The sequence below is a fragment of the Anopheles funestus genome, chromosome 2RL, assembly GCF_943734845.2.
Source record: "Anopheles funestus chromosome 2RL, idAnoFuneDA-416_04, whole genome shotgun sequence".
Classification (NCBI taxonomy): domain Eukaryota; kingdom Metazoa; phylum Arthropoda; class Insecta; order Diptera; family Culicidae; genus Anopheles; species Anopheles funestus.
The window spans coordinates 40,410,474-40,428,542 of record NC_064598.1 but is presented as its reverse complement, the minus strand read 5'-3'; the positions used below and the strand labels follow the sequence as shown (position 1 = coordinate 40,428,542).

Sequence of the window (18,069 nt, the reverse complement as noted above, 5' to 3'; positions counted from 1 at the left end):
CCTTGACCACAATGGGGATGCGTGAAAGCAACGCCAGCGCTAGCGGAGGTCAAGCTATCCAACCGTTCGATCATGGATAGTAAGCCCAATATGACAGCAATGGACATAAAACAGCCAATTTCTTACATTAATTCCCAAGGCCGCCGATCGATGTTGTCAACGCGTTGAACAAATATTGCTATTTAACTTTGCAGCAACAACTTTCGACCTTCATATTATACACATATTACAGAAAAAAATACAAAAAAAATCCGCCTTACCGAACACCTTTTAAACACCGATCCATTGTTGATCCTCCCAGTTCGAGCACCGTGTTTGAGTACCGATTTCGAGCACTTCACGACATACCCATAAGACCTGGCTGAGTGGTATGAAATGACACGTAGCTTAGCTCCTCAAAGTGACCCCAACCAAAAAAAAAAAAGAAGAATCTGAATTTACCTGAAGAAGGTTACCCAAAAACGGCAAAAGCGCAATCATTGTTTTATAAATTAATAAACGCACACGAACAGCTCTGAGATGTCGCTGAACAGCTGTGCCGGTGATTTAACAGCAGACATTCATGGATACATGGTGACCATACGGAGCGAACCTGAAAAGGCGAAACACTGAAAGCCATCTAGTGCAGAAACCTCCCCGAGGGACCATTTTTAGGAAAGATGAGATGGTACACTTCAGTGTGCGACAATGTTTCAAGCGCCGTACCATCTCTCGCGGCGGCGGATTGTGACGGTGTGACAGGTTGCCAGCGAACGGTGCTAATAAATTCTGTATTATGTTGCAAAAATTGAAAGTAAATCAAGGCTCCAGCTACTCGATGACTCGATGGTGCAGCAGAAGAAGATCCACTTCAATTACTTGATGATGAGTCGATGTGAAACGAATAGAATGAAGAAGAGTAGTTCTAGTAGCAACAGTGAAAGATATCAAGTTTAGCTTGACTTGAAATCAGTGTTTTTCTAAACAAAGAAAAGGTTGGAAATTTTTATATGTTTGACTAATTACAACTATGTTAATTTATATGAGACTCAAATGATGACAAGGTGCAGTCCTCCCATCTCAATTCTCCATCTTAATTTGTACGTAATATGTCTGCTTTACCCGTTCTGGACAATCTTAAAATACTTTACGCGCAGTTCCTTCCATGTCATTCAAATCTAATGATCAATACCACTTTCCAGGAGTTTGTTGAATGTCCTTCCACCCAGTAGCGGATCTAACGGTGGGTGAAGTATGGGGCAATTAGAGTCCGCCAAAAATGACTTCCCCTCGGTCAGTATTTTCAAAATTTTACTTCCTGTGATAGTGGTTATAGTTATAGTGAATCAATACAAAATAAACATCGTTGATTTTAGCTTATCGACAATGTGAACATCTTTAGTTTTGCTGCCCCAATTAACATACCGCTTAGGGCCTCCGACAAGTTTGATCCGTCCAATACATCGGCATCTTCCTCTCAAAGACGATATGGAGAATTTTATGTATTATGAACTTTTTTGAATCCATATCGCAATGGTCTCAAAGATTACTGATTGATAACTTACTGTTGAACAGTTTTATCTAGTTCACAATATCAACATTAATGTTGGTACTAACATCTAATCGATGATAGGAGAATTTTTTCATAGGTGATTTATATGTAGAAGATAAGCGAAAAATAACTTCAAATTTGCTATCTTCTTCTTCACCTACATACATTTATATTTGTCAGTAGGATCATCGGCAATGTCACCCTTGTTTTGGAACCTTTAATTAGTGACCTCCAACGAGAAGTTTTCCGGCATCTGTTCGATCCTTTGGTTTTTGAAACAAACTGAGGAAACCTTTCAACTAATAATGCACAGTTTTAGCTGCTTTCAAGTGTCCTTTAAAATATTGTTCTACTTTTTTAAAAAGACAACATTACAGTAGAGGAGAAACATGGAAATCAAATTTTGAGGAAGAATATAAATTGTAACATCACAATCGGGTATGCACGGGATAAGGCGAAGTACAAAGAGGAAATGCCTTGTGAAAATTGTATACTTCAGCCTTTTGAGGTTGACAATATGGCTAAATGCTCTAATAATTAAATATAAATAAAAATAAAAAGATAAATAAATATAAATTGTCACTTGCTTAACGTATAAAGAATATTAAAAGAAGCTTTAAGTGGCACGTGTCAGTTGTACGAAATGAGTTTGCTGATCGAAATCATTGTGTGCACCATTTTAATTTCAAATTTAAATTGAAAAAAAAATTGGTCAAAAAACTGTTTTATACATTGCACATTAAAGTATTAGACCATCAAATCGCAAGCAAACCCTTTTCTCGTCCATTTCATTCCCATTCACTTCTCATTCTCACTGCAAACGGCCACGATTTCAATTCATCTTTTATACCTTTCCCATCGTCAGCTACAAACGCTCTTGTCTATGCCGGTCTCTATGCCGGTAGCTTTAGTGACTCTTTTAAGAACTCTACCGACACCTCACACGGTACCGGTGCGGGTGATGAAACAGACCGTCATTTCGTCACCTTGACGAGCGACAAACACCGTCACGAGTCAGGTTGACTCGGCAGATCCATCATCCGAAGCGTAAAGAGCTAATATCGCCTATAAGCACAATTATGACACGTTTGTTGCTTTTTAGACCATAAATGAAAACTAAACCACAACGATAGCAATCGATGCAAAGGTGGAACCCTTTAAGGGTTGAGAATAAACGGCTGCGTGGATTCGATATTAGATTATGAAACCGTTTAAAGGAACTTTTACAAAACACTTATTGGATGTATTGGAGGGCGTTACAACAATAAATCCTTACAACCTTTTTCATGTTTTTCTATTGCAACTCTTCACTTTTATAACTTTTTGAACTTCACCTTTGCTCCTAATACCAAAAAATAGAAGAAACGAAAAACGCGATGAAACAATTGGACTAATTACTCATAAAAAGGGTACATGTAGCTTTCAGCATCGGTCCACAAAGGGTAGGTGACCTTTTCAGTTTGATCCAATCGTAACAAATCTCACATTTCTGCAAAACCAACCGTAAAGAAATCCAATCCAAACCAAAAAAAAGGTGAATACGATACCGCGCTCAACGACCTCGTCCGATTGACCAATCTGCTCAAAACAGTCTTCCAAATCTTCTAATAGTTCCCAATAATGGGGAGATCGCAAAGCAAAATGGCAAACAGTGGAAGAGAACCGATTGTTAATAAGATATGATTTAGCGGTATAAATGCTATTAGCTCATTTGGCTTGGCTCTTAACCTGATGTGTATCATCATTGGCTCTTTGCGGTTAGTTTGGTCGGTTCGGTCACGTTCATCAATCAACATGCAAAGCAACATGGTGAAGCATTCTCGCTGTGCCTTTTCAAACACAAATGACACGAGATACGTCTGTTTCGATTGCCACACAAGACCCTGAGACTAGCAAATCTCCGATAATCCGATAAAATATACGACATCTTCTGAGTCGTGATGATAGAAATGTGCATATCAGCAGAATTGCAAAAAGGCTCCTGATGGCTGTGATCTACTTTACGGAGCTTAACGGGTTTGAAGTGCAATAAATTTAATTGTAATTTTCTGCACAAATCCTACATTAGAGCGCATTTCGAACATTCTAATCCGCTTCTTAATCTTATAAATAAAATCTCTCTTCCTATTTTCACCACTCTAACCTTTATCAATCGCTAAACGAGAAAATCAAAGTTCCCGATCGATTTGTTCACTTACACGATTTTTTTTCTTGTTTAGTTCTAGAGAAAATAAATGCTTCATTTGCTTCCCTCGCATTGTGAACCGTTTTTTTATCGATATCTTCCTGCTGGTGGTCTCTAGGGAAAACGCCACGCCTTTTCCACGGCTAGCTAAAGCGTCCGGCGTTACCACGTTTGGATGGGTTGTGTAAGAAGGGAGCAAAGTTAAGACAATATTGGAACTCCACCTCCACCACAGGGACGAAAGGAGGTGAACAGTTTTGTGATGTTGATTCAAATGGAAATAGAAAAAAAGGTCCAGATTTTTTCACATTTTCAACATCCCAAAAGCACACATACACACTCATGAAATCGCACATGCACAAGCACCCGAAGAAAATTACTAATGATGGACACGTGACTGAATGGGGGCTGTACGTTCGCTGTGTGTTAGTGCTCCGCTATTGGATTAAGTCCACCGATGGAGGTCAACGAAAAGTCATTGACTGAATTGGGTGGACGTGTATGCGTGTGGGAAAATAAGCAAAACGGGAACTACAGAACATCTTGCGGTTCAAGTCGTCGATTTTCCCAACACACTGCGTATTTGTTTCACCAAATTCCGTTACATAAGCACCAGGTCATGTTTTTTGTCATCGTGGGAATCCATATGACTGGATTAGGAAACGGCAAATCAAGGCTGTCTTATTGAAAAGGACAGCAAACGGCACAAACACACCCGAACTTTCGTGTACTCAATCTCAACATAAATCGACCTCACCCCATGAATGAGCCAACAGAGTAGATGTGGTAGTGCCTTGGGGAATCAATTGGGAGAGCCAAAAAGGCTCCAAATTCTCACACGAACCACCAATACACACACACATTGGTGAAAATGGAAAAGTGGTGAAAAACGATTGTTCTAACTAGAATTCACCACACGCTCCGGGAACAACAGAGGACTGTTGGAAGCCACTTGCGTAAGAGCGAGAGTTTAGTAGTATGGATGGGGGGATAAAAAACAAGTCAAACCACTTGAGATGAGGGAGAAATAAAATAATACGAGAGCTGTAATAGACACAAACACACACGAGGGTAAAGGAAAATAAAAGCAAAGTCCTGAGTCTGCATGAATGAAAATCATGGCCGACATGGAACGCGTTCGATATTTCGTACAACAAAAAAAAACGGAAAAATATTGCGAAACACTAAAACGCATACTAAAGATGTTAAGGAACGTAGCAAGGGTTGAAGCACTTGGAAAAAAAAAAACTGAACCAACGAAAGGTCTTATCATCCTTCTCGATCGTAACGAGTTGTAAAAAAATTCGGGTTTTCCTTCCATAACAATTTGCTTCTTACTGTTTTGGTGTTTGCTTCTCCACACACCAGTATGGAAAATTTAATTTACAGCAAACTTTTTTACTCTTTCCCCAGCGTAGCGTAGGATGAATGGTTGCATCAATTTGGGAATAGAAAAGTTTAACAATTTATGGCTAGAACAACTGGTCCCGCAGTGGACCAGTAAATCAGACAAGGGGATAAAAATTTCAGCTCAGTAATTTTCTTTCTAGTTTCATTGCTTTGTGATTCTTAAGTTTAGATTTTCCGGTTTCATAAATTCGTATTTTATTTTCCCAAAAAAAAAACTGTATTGATCACCCAAGCGTGTAAGCTTTCCTTAAGGCTAAAACTGAACGAAATCGCAGAAATTATTCGCTAGACGAAGCAGCAGAACCAACTCCTACGCAATAAGAATGGGTCAATACCCATTTCGTTATACAAAACACAACAATATGACGTAATTGTGACGCATAAACATACATCTAACTTGAAATAGAAAGACACACGTACATCCTGGCAAAACGAGAAACCTTAGCAAAGTTTTGTCGTGTGCCGATCCTACCTCAAAAACCTTTTATCCCAAAAGCCGCCGTCAGAAAAGGTGACGAAAAAACGTTCGCGACCATTGCATACGGACGTGATATATTTGGAAGCAATTCAACCAGAGCAGAAACAAAATACAAACAAAATTTTGTTTCATTTCAGCTTCAATCGATTGTACTGCGCTCGATTTGGTGGTTGTAGAAACGCGTGGCCAAAAACCTTCCCAGGGTTCCATGCTAAAGAAATACGCTTCTTCCAACTAACCGGTCAGTGATGTATTACGTTTATATTCTACCGCCTATAAGCCTATTTTCGTGCGGTGTGTTTGTGGTGCTGGCGCTCAATATACCGCATACCCTACACTTCAAAAATGTCCCAACATTTCCCTCGCAGTGTCAGGATATAGCCGAAACCAGTTACGCCATCATAACGCCACGGGTGTGTATGATTTGCGTGGTGATACACCACAATTTTCCATTCTTTTTTTGCCCTCACACATTTTCTCTCTTTCTTTTCTGTTCTGTAGATGTAACAGAAACGTGTTGAACGTAGGAGTTAGTGGAAGGTTTCAGAATCGGAAATAAATCTAATGATTAAGCGAGCCGCACAATGTTGAAGACATGCTCATGAAGCGTAAAGGTGAGCGAAGAATTTGGTTTTAGCGGGAATTTTTAGCTACCTTGCAGGCTCTTCGAACCCTTATACATATTTAATAAACATTCTGACATTTTGAAACCAAATTTTTGGGGTAAGAAAAAAAATTTACTGCGGGTTTTTTTATTTCAAAAGTAATTTTCATTGTTCAGATAATTTTTTTCTAGTGACACTGCTTTATAAATCAAACCGATTTTATAAATTAGGAAAAAAGTGTATGAAACAAACTTACAAGTTAAATATATTTTTTTTGCTCGGTTAGAACGGCCTGGCCGTATCAAGACTTATTTTACCACGTAGCAAGATAATCAGTCCATGCTACGGGGGGACGGTCTGGATGGGATTTGAACCCGGTCCTGCAGTGTGGACGGGTGCCGTTTATCACATGCACCACCGGGCCTCCCCATCAAGTTAAATATTTAATTTCCACAATTTTTTATTCAAGATACATTATATTCAGGGGCGGCCCGGTGGTGCATGTGAAAAACGGCGCCCGTCTACACGGCAGGACCGGGTTCAAATCCCATCCGGACCGTCTCCCCGTAGCATGGACTGACTATCCTGCTACGTGGTAAAATAAGTCTTGATACGGCCAGGCCGTTCTAACCGAGCAAAAAAAAAAAAATACATTTTATTCAAAACGGTGTTCTTTCCTGTAATTGAACATCGATCAGCTTGTTACACTGAACGACTTTCGTCCTTTTGTTCTGGGAGTTTTATGTAGCTGACATAAATCTTATACAGCATTATTATTGGACACATTCCAATGTTCTAGGGAAAGTCATTCAACGACAGATGAAAGGTTATCTATTTCCGAAACCGAACATCCGACTGTTATTCATCCAATGAGCTTACGTGACTAGTTTTCCCAAACGCTTTCTTGATAAAAACGGTCAACGATACATACAATGTAATTTTTTGTCCTTTTTCTTGATTCTAAGAAGGTCATCCTTTTCTTCACTTCTTGCGTAACCATAGTACAAACCTATAGTTTTCAAACCCTATTTTTGTATCTTTCTATGTTTGCAAAATAAACCATGTTAATAAACCAAAACAATTTTCATTCGTCAAAGATTAAACGATTTATTGAGAGCCGTTTCGGCCTTGGAAGTAGAAGGCGATGCAAACCGACGGAAAAAGTATGAAAACGCTCGAGTGCATTTGCAATGCAAGTTGATCCGGTGCATCACTGAAAACTAAAAGGGGAAATTGCACGTGAAGGACACTTGTGCCTTACAGGTGACGGATTAAATATGCAAGCACATGAGTTCGAGTAGGAAGGCACAGATTTCCCTTCATAGTGTTGAGTAGGGAAAACAATTTCTCATGTGCAGCATGCATGAGCAAAAAAATAACTAGAACCTTTTTTATTCCTCATTGAAAACTATGTAATATGGAGAAAAACCCATGACTTATGCAACATCGTTCTGATTGGTGTTCGAGACTGTTGAGTAATATCTGCTTCATTTTATGTTTACTGTAATTTGAACAAAAAAATGAATTTAAAAAAATTATACTTCTTCATTAAATTACAAATTACTGACACAAACTTATTATATCATCTTCGTAATTCGCAATTAGCAGTTAATCATTTTGTTTCATTGTTTCGAACATTAAAACTAAAAAGAAAGAGAATGAAATCGAACACAGTTGGTACTACTTGCAGTCATTTAAACTTTATCCTGTTCCGTGCTTTGGATTGTCTTGTGCAAATGTTTAAATTATGTTTTCTTATCTATAACGAAACAAAAAACAATCGAAAAAGAAAAACATTTTGTTTCAACAAAACCTATTCACCGAAGTGACAAAGTTGTCATTCTCCACATTTTCCGTATCCTTAAGCATCTTAGCCAAAGCTTTCTGCTTCAAAAACTGAACCTAAAAGTATAAAAGGCACTCTCTCGCAGTTTCTGATCTCGTTACGAACGAATAAACATTTGATTGGGCTCATTTATCTAGCACGATGGACGTGCTTTTACTTCCTGATCTACTGATTCTTTGGCAACAATGTGAAATATCTTTTCTGTTTTTTGTAAGGTGTGTAATATTCACTTTAACAGCACGATTGAAACCTTCTCCGAAACCAAAAAATACCCTTGAATGCTGCATACCCTAAAGGGATCCCTTAAAACTCCCCACATGGATCGATACAGTCGAAGGGAGCAGGCGCCTAGGATCAAGGTGATGGTCCAGAACGAGTGGTTTGCAAAAGTGAATAAATTGAGCCCTTGCCTGGAAAATAGGGTCGGCTTTAGATACGATCCCTTTTTCCAATGTGTCGCTGCAAAGAGAATTTCTTGTTCATTTCCAATTTTCTTTTCCAAAACCCGCTTTTGGGAATAATCCAAAGCGATTCATCTTTATTTATGGTACGTTTTTTTAACTTCCTTCTAAGAATCTCAAAGCGTTTAGAGTAAAACTATTGAAAACCGTTTTCCGTAAGGAAAAGGAGGAATGTAGCTTTGTAAAAGATTCACCAATTGTATGCATCGTTTAAAACATGTTAACATTTTTGTAATGCCTAAATGCAGCACAATATGCAGGACAAACGCCTTGGAGAACCCAAGAGAACGTATAATTCCACCCAAAACATTGGTTGGTGAACTCATATAAACTAACGAAAGCCTGCTAAAAGGTTTTTAAATCTCAAGTGTTGTTCACTCTCTCTCTCTCTCTACCCCATCATCCATCCTGTAGGTTGGTGAGGCATATACCGGAATGTGGCCCCATTTATGGGTTTGTCGATACGCACCACAGTGTGTGACGTCAGTCGATCTGGTCGGACCAATCAACGCTAGCCGGCCCGAAAAAGCGTTCCAGAGAGGTAAAGGACCTGCGCACTCAAAGGATACGATGTGAAGGATTCCGAGAGAATGAGCATGGTCATGAAGGTCCTGGGAGCACAAACACACTGACACGAAAGGATAGTTACCTTAGTCGCTTAGAACGCACGCTCTCTCACCTGCTGTTTTTATGTCTCGAGCTGCCTTTGTATGGGTGAATGTGGTGAATTTCATTTGTCTCGCAGCTACTTTTTGGGGGTTCGGTAGCACCAGAACCGCTGGCATACAGCTAGAATGTACTAACGTTCGCTGCGGACCAGATCGAACGCGGTGGTGGTCTGTATCGTTGTAGTTAAGTGTTTTTTTTGCTTAGGATGTTTCTACTGGATTAAAAGAGGGGAAAGATTTATTTTAGCAAAGTCGCCAGTGAAAACATCCTTAAAAGCTCGTAGTAATCAACTTTCGTGAATATTATTTATAAGGACAGGTGAATCCTGTGAAGAAGAAAATCAAACTGCACCGTGTTTCAGGGTGGGAACAGTGGAATGTGTGAAAATAGGCAAAGAAAGTGCATTATGAAAACGTCATAAATTGACAAAAATAGTTCTTTGAGGATACTAATCGTTTACGTAACATACATTGGCCCAATGTTGTGGCAAATCTCATAGCCCTTTTTTATTTGTTAGTAGTTTCGATGTACCTTTTTATTAATAAATTTCTTTCTCATCTCAAAACCAAAACAAATGCAGAGAAATAGTGTGTGGCGGTGTCCTCGCAGGCTGAGTGGGGGGATTCAATCAAAAAATCCGATTTGTCAGACCGATTGTGAACAGCAATAGCTGTCTACACAACGACGTGGTCAGCTGCTAGTGCTTTAGAAGCGAAAGCATAAATCGGACTGCAGCCGGTTCTATAGTTCGTGGATAAGTGTGGCTTCCTTACTTAATGCTGGATCAGTCACGGTTAGGTTGACTGTGAGTGTCGCTGTGTACGTGCGTGTGTGTGAGTGAAAATTTTTGCAGAAGAAAAAAAAGGCAATCGAAATTCTTGCGGCTGTAAAGTGGCTGTAAAGTGAGCACAAGCAGCACAGTTTAACACACAGGCCGTAACCGTTACGTCAAACAAGTGATCGTGGCGTCATCCGGCGACAGTGGTGCTGCACCAGCGGGCGAACAATCGAACGCCCTGCTCTCCAAACTAGGCAGCTCGCTGTTCGGGGCCACCGGTTCGCCCCAGAAGGTGGTCACCAATATCCGTGGATTCCTTTCGAACCGGCTGACCAGCGTTTCGATCCCCGACACAGGTAGGTTCGTGCCGTACAGCTCCACCAGCACCCACCCCATCAACATCTTTTGTGCATCCTTAATGTCCTTAATCTTCCCTTCAAAACCCTGGAGCATTTAAGCAAAACACGAAATACCCCCCTTACCATATCCTGCGATTCTCTTTGGTTTGTGTTATGTTATCATTTCTTTTTTAAATCAATTTATTTTTTTAAACCACGTTTTTGTGAAAAGAAGTTCAAGCAAAGGGTAAGGTGTGAAGGATTCTAAGCGTTACCATAATAGGACAACGAGAAACAATTACGTAATTACATTTGGCCCGTGTAACGATAGTCGACGAGACGCATTATGGCCAGGCAGCGTTATGCGCTCGAGCGAGCAACGTCTTAATATACCGTCTTAATATAATTTTCTTCTCACAACCTTTTCTGCACCAACCGGTTCTCGTTTGAACGAGAGGGAGGTGCTGCTGCTAATTCTATTAAACCATCCCAAGTCGTTCAATGTCTTGACTTCGATGCAGTATTTCTATCCCTTCGAAAAAGGCAAAAATCACCATCTTCCCACCATATCGTTGTGGCAATTTCTTAGGGTGAAATTTTAATATGAAAATTGATGCTTTACAACTATGTCCAAAGGTGGCTTACCTTCCCGATTTGTGGTTAATTTACAATTTGTGCATCACAATGAACGTAACGCAAAAAAAAGTCCTTTTGGACAAGGAATTTTCACAAACAAAATGGCGGCCAGCCATGATGGTGAAACATTTTTGCCACTCGCCACCGACACACGAAAGCTCTCACATTCTCATTCTTGCTGAAAGCTCTTCGCACACTTTTGCACCTGTATGTGTACTTCCGTTTGCCCGTGCGCGACTATGGCCAAAAGGATATTCTTAATCAAAAATGAGCAAACGTGTGTTTGTGTTTGTGTGGGAGAACTGTAAAGAAGAAGAGAATGAAAAAAAACAGGCACAAAACCTCTCACTGGATCGAGTGTGTATATGTGTGGGTGATTGTATTGGTGCAGGTGTTCCACGAATGTTATAAACCCTTCCACCCTCCATCCAGACCCTCCGCACTCTCCCCATTTTCGCTCTTCATACTACTTTTTCTTCTTACTAATTCTCTTTCCACTTTAAACGTTTTCCACGGATGGTTGGAAAATACACCTGGCTTCATTCTCAGAACCTTTTCATTATATCCCCCCGGTCCTGCCATTTCTTGTTCAATGGAAACACTCAAATTAAACAATTTAATAAACGCAGTAGTAATTGTACAGAGAACATGTAATACTTATAACGGGTAGTAATTTGCTTTAAAATCTAGATTTTCTTAGAAAAAAAATCATTCTGGAAAAGCTTCGTGTGGTGATGGGTTTTATACTTTGTGGAACGATTACATAATAATACTCCAGACCAATTGTTTAGGGTGTGAAGGCGTGACAGAGGCTTTACGAAAACAGATATAAACGAAGGTTTGCCGGAGGTGTCTTTAATATGTTTTTTTATTTCAAGTTTTATTATGATTTTACATATTTTTAAGTATTTAGTGCATATTCCACTAAAATTAGTCTGTAATATTTCTGCAAAGAACTTTCAAGTAGGTTTCTTTTTTTTAAACAGCATAAGAAATTTTTCGTTCAGAACTCATTTCAACACCTAAAACAAGCTAAACTGCAACAAGCATTTTGTATTTTTTATAAAATATTTAAGAACCCAACTCACATTAAGTAAACGGGCCAGTAGCGTATTTATTCTTTCTAAAGCGCTTCACCGCTAGAAAAATACGGAAGGTATTGCTTTCTTGAATATTTTAAAGTTTCCCTTAGAAAAACTTACAGTTTGTAGCTTTGCCATATTAACGATGCTTTTCACATCAATTGTATTGTAACGTAAGATGCTACCAGGATTAACAAGATGTTAAAAAATGACTCGAAAATAAGGGTACAATTTGTTTCCTTATTAGGTCTAACTTTTCGTTTGCTATTGCGAACTAAGACTGGGGTTCTGGAGTTGCTCAACACCAAGTAATTGTAGCATTGCGAATTATTAGATCACATTGTTGAAGAATATAAACAATCGATACATTTGATACAACTGGATTCATTCGTATTGCATTTACAGGTGATGTCAGTTAGGCAGCGATCTGCTAATTTACTCATTCGAGCTGTTTGTGTCGTTTCGTCCGAAAACGCCTTGGTTAACAGAGTTTTTTTAATGTTTTTAATGTCTTCAATATGGTTACAAGATCTTGTACTCTGGACTGATTATGCCTTTTAATTTAATTTACTCTGGAATAAGTATACATTCAAATGAACACGCTAGCCATCTGATATAGGAGGACGGTTGGCTTTTAAAAATACCAGTGGCCTGATTTTTAAGCTTCTGAATCTATATGTATAGCCTCTTAATTTACCAACTACCGATTACCTAAAAATACCAATTTTAACATGATAAACTGCCTGAGTTGATAGATTCTTCTTTTATGGCAATTCAACCTCAAGAAGGCTCATTTTGGCATTTCTAACTTTCCTCGAGCTCTACAGCAACTCATAAACTCTATCATTGAAAACGTCGCATTTATAAAAATGAGACTTATTGTGGCACGTTCTTAGCTTCTTTCAATAATTTAACTATATCAAATACCTAATAGTTTTGTCCTAAAATAATTATTGTATTTATGTGCGTAGAACACAACCATACAACCCTTGTATTTTGGTCTTGTAAACTATAAAATGATTAAAATGATGAGATACAATCAATGGAACAGTTGCAAACAAATTGTATTGTCTATTAATTCTATAGTAAATTTACTCAATCGTCTCACGTTTGATGGCATGATTAGATATTATTTCATATTCGTATATAACATTCTTCTTCTTGGCTTAACTACCTTACAGGTCACGCCGGCCATTTCTGGCTTACTAGACTTATTTTACCACGTAGCCGGGTAGTCAGTCCTTGCTACGGGGGGACGGTCCGGATGGGATTTGAACCCGGTCCGGCCGTGTGGACTGGCGCCGTTTATCACATGCACCACCGGGCCGCCCCTATATATAACATTACACAACTTTAATACATTAAAAAAACATGTGGAAAACAGGTGGTTTCTAAGCGATGATATTTCACTTTTAATTTGCATTAATCCATAGAAATAAAACTAATCTTTCCTTAATACGTTTCCGAAAAAAGGCAATAATTTGATGAATAAACCTGTAAGTCAAGTGCTACCTTCCATCAAAATCGGCACTTCAATTTTGAATGAAAACTTTCACATCTTGTTTCGGTGTTCAATTGCTCTGCCCCATAAAACGATAATTCACCATAACGAATGTTAAATCCAAACACGACCACACTACCCTAAGCTTTGCCGTGATCAAATCTTAGATAGCGCTTAACATGGCTGTTCTACTACTTGGGGACAAACCAAAATACGCAACAACAACAAAAAAAACAACCTTTTATAAACATCACCAGGGCTCAGACTTTCGTCTTGGTAGCTTAACTCACTTCCAGTAACAAAATTCGGTATGCAAACACAACCATCCATCCTGCCAGTGACGATGATTAGGGCCAATCGCCCTATGTTCCCTCTCGTCAGAGACCGAACAACCAGGAAACCAACCAAAAACCCTCACCGAAACCCTGCCGTTTCTTCGCCAGGTTGGTTTTATCGATGTTGTTATTTTAAATCCTAGCGAATAAAACCCCCACGACTAAAATGCGCATCTTGGGAACCCTCGGGGGAAGAAAAAACTCATTTTCCGTAGCTCGTTGCTCTGTGCGGTGATGTGTAAGGGAAGAAGGAAGCCAGTGGCAAGAACGGGAACGAACTCACCCCGAAGCTAAAGGACAACTTTTCCCGCCGAATATCGGTACGAACGTTACCATGGGCACGGCATTAACTTCGGCGCACGTTCGAATACAATCAGGGGACAAGGGATGCGATATTTCATCATTATAATTCCTTTATTATACTTTGTTTTGACATCACAATTCGTCCTGCGTTTATCACACCAGTTTTGTCGTTCGTTGGAGCTGCCGAAAAAGGCCGATACAAACCTTTATTCAACTGCCATTACCACTTTGAACTTCCATTTTTCCTACGGTTCCGTTAAAAGGCGTACAGTTTTTCGCACGCCATACGCGTACGACCCTCTAAACTTAGCCGGGCGTTGGTGTTTTTGGTGCGGAATTGGGCAGCATCTTGCGTATTATCACCATGTTGCCTCTCGCAGTGTGGTGTTATTATGATTGTATCAACCGGATGCCTTATCTAAACAACTGGGGATGTTTTACAAGTTTACCCAACTGCTTCCTCCCAGCTCGTTATGCGTATTTATCTATCCTGCGTATATTGTGCTCGGTTTTGTCTGTGGTGTGATCCCACCATAGTACCGATCGATATATCTAAGTGCTGCTAAGCGTGCAAAGTGTGGAAACCGTACCAGATGGCACTCAACCTACCCGTTCGATAATGGACTGAATTTGTTGGGAGTTGTCTACAGCTACAAAAAGAAAACATCCTTTCATAGCAAATGTGTCCCACGGATGTGGCAAATTTTTGGACAATGTCCCATAAACAGCAATCATAACTCTAACCCGGGTGAAAGATAATGGTTTCGAGAAAAAAAAACTAAATGTGACAAAGATGCCAAGCGACGAACCCTGACCAAAAAGAATTGCAAACGTATATTGTGCGTTTGGTAAGGATATTATTTTTCTTTTCACGTTCGCTCTCAGCCTCTACGAAGGAAAATGGAAGAATTAATAATAATTGTATTTTTCTCTAGCACCTGCAAAGGGAGCGCCGGTGAGGGGTCAATTTATTTACTTCATCGCGAAAATCGCTTTCTGTCCGGTCTTGATGAATGTATCACATTAGCCACTTTTTGTAGGGCTCATTTTATTTTCCAGTTGAGAAAACCAAGCTATGCTTGTTTCATTCCTTTTAATGAATATGCTGCTTCTTTACGTTGTCTTGTGCTTCTTTCCTGTCTTATTATAAAGAAAAGCAATTATTTTCATTCTTTCACATACTTTACTTAATTTTGAAATAAAAATGTACAAAAAAGGAACATATTAAATGTACATTTTTATGCTTCAATCTCGTGACAAGAATGAAAAGTCAATATAACCAATATATTAAATTTCTTTCTATATTTTCTCTGGAAATTACTTAACTGACTCCATGTAAAACAAGGTTTCAAAACTACAGCACATTTTACCTCTAGGCAGTAATGCAAGCAAGCACACAAGCCAAATGCAACATTGACTCACAAATTCCTTCGTATTTTCATTGTCCTTCCTACAGGAAATTTATCAATTTTCCTTCCTTTACTGAAATTCTCGCCCACCAACTCACCTGACGCACATTCGCTCTGACGAGCCCTTTACAAGCGGCTAGAAATGAAAACCAGTTACCGAGATCGAGGGTTGATGAATGAGAAGCAGAAAAAGAAGGAAAATCCGAACCCACCACACTCGGAGGGCGAAAATAATCGTCGCTCGTTGCTACAGTCAGTGTCTGACTCGACCCGGCATTTGGTACGTGAGGGCCCGTGTCACTCACAATTGCAGATGGAAATTGTATTACAATTTTATACATTCCGGGCGCACTTGAATTGGAAAACGTAGCCCCCCGAGGGAGATTACCCCGGGACTTTTGCAAGGTCGGATGTACGAGGGTGACGTACGAACCAAACTCATCCTTACAAGAGCGTTTTGAAACGACCAAAAATTGGACCAACAAGGAGGGTTGATTTTTTACTCGATGGATAGAAAAATCCTCGTCCCGCACGTTGGTGGAGTGATTCGTTCGGGGTTTTGTATGGCAGTCGGAATCATTCCCGTCACTGCGTCACCGTCTCCACCGTAGTCTCCCTTTTTGCAGGCCTATTTCCAACCGTATTTACCTTATGTTTTGCTCATAAAATATTCACACGAATGTTGTTAAATAATTCACAACCATAACTTCCCCCCGGGTTGACGAACAAACAACCGGCAACGTCACAATTGCTGCGGCAAGGTAGCTTGAAGAGGGAAAACGGCGAACAACCCCCTCGGGCCTTACGCTGTACAGCCAAGCGAGGTTCGCTTTTTCGCAACTGTAGTCTCTGACATTTCGGGGAACGGTTTTTGGTAAGATTTTCCGCCCGTTCGATGTACTATTTGGTTTTGTTCCCTCGTTTTGTAGGAAGATTGCAATCGATTTTTCCTTGCCGTTGGTACACCTGAACTACCTCGAGGTAAAGTACAGGAGAGCTCTCTTCTTGCGTGTTATCTTTTTCGCCTAAAAGGACTTTTTAGATGTCAGGAAAAATGAACAAACTTTCAAAATGCTTCATATAGTCTTGCATCAATGTTAGATAGAAAGACGGAAATGATGATGACAAAATCGTAACTTTCCCATTACTCACATATTGGATAAAACATCTGCATATGAAAAAACCTTTTGAAGTTATCGCATTTATGCATTTGACATTTATTGTTTTGAAAGTGTTCAGGTTCGAAGGGCAAAAGTTTGATAGAATATCTACACAACAAGAAGACTTCCGACTACCGATGTGTCTTCTTTCTTTCTCGCGTGTACTCAAACCCTAATCGATGAATCAATTTGAAGCACACTTAACCACCACTCGTGACTGCTTCATCGACTGCCAGCTAATGCAAAGCAGCGTCATCATTCTGCGCCTCTCACTCGCTCTGGATCATTAAGCGCACTTGAGCCTGTACTGTAACCATATGTATAATCGAAGGTTAAACTGTGGTGAGAAATTAAACGAAAAAAAAAACGCAACTAATGGTCAAATGTTGCCTACAAGAAGCGAATGGCTAGTAGTAGCAGCTAGTTTTACGTAATCGTTCTTTGGAAAAAAAAAAACAAAATACACCCTAATACCGTCAGAACGTAACACAGCACATCGTTTGCAACGATACTTCTTGGGTTTAGTTTTTCATTCACATTGTTAATGGCGCTAGGACACGCACGATATACATAGTGAGAGTGGCGTACGTTTAACACGCGACACCAGGTAGAAGCTGAAAGAAAGTCTACTTCTGTGGAACGTCCAGAACCACTGTTTGTCTGCAGAAGTTGGTATGTTGGTTGTTTAAGACGTGCACGTCGACCCTTCTTTTCATTCGAATATTCCGTTCGTGAAGGTAGTATAGTATGTGTCTGTATTTGTGTGATAAGAGTTTTTTTCCCCTTTACTATAATATACCTTGGATTTTTACGTTAGGAAATCGATTTTTCTTATTTTGGAACTATTTTATTTATCATTCATTCATCAAGGCGGCAAATCATTTCACAATTCTGTTACGTATAACAACGTCTACGTCATAGTCAAATTTTTAGCTATTTTTTCACTTTTTTTATATATATTCAACAATTTAAGTCTAAAGTCAATATGTCTCTTTAAAGTTGCGTACAATCAACCCTGATATTTATACATCTGCTCCTGTAGTAGAACTTTGCCCCCTTCTGTATACGCCAACATGCTGTTTTATTTCCGTACCACGCTCATTATCCTAATTGGGTCCAGCGTTACCGCCACCTTCGGGCCAGAAACCGAAGCGGTTCACAACCGTCAACGCCGTATCGATCGGTTTTGCTTCCATCGTGTGCGTGAACAAAATTCCTCAAACCGGACCGAACGGAGGCGCACCTTTACGGCAGGCGCCGCATGAAGTTGAAGTTGAAGCGTGCCATTCCTGGGGTCACGTTCCCGTCGAGCATCCACTTGCAATTGGATTAAACCAAACCC

General features: G+C 39.7%; 1 protein-coding gene across 5 annotated transcripts in view; it reads left to right on the top strand.

Annotated features, from left to right (window-relative positions):
* The first annotated feature begins 9,199 nt into the window (after positions 1 to 9,199).
* The window catches only part of LOC125762987 (vesicular acetylcholine transporter-like), a 37,316-nt gene continuing 28,446 nt past the window's right edge, over positions 9,200 to 18,069 (top strand). For 2 of the 5 annotated variants that reach the window (XM_049425657.1, XM_049425658.1), the window contains exon 1: positions 10,290 to 10,319. The gene's annotated coding sequence lies outside the window, so the exon portion shown is untranslated. Of the gene's footprint in view, positions 10,320 to 18,069 lie in introns of all 5 variants that reach the window. The other 3 variants (XM_049425659.1, XM_049425661.1, XM_049425662.1) reach the window with 3 other exon arrangements.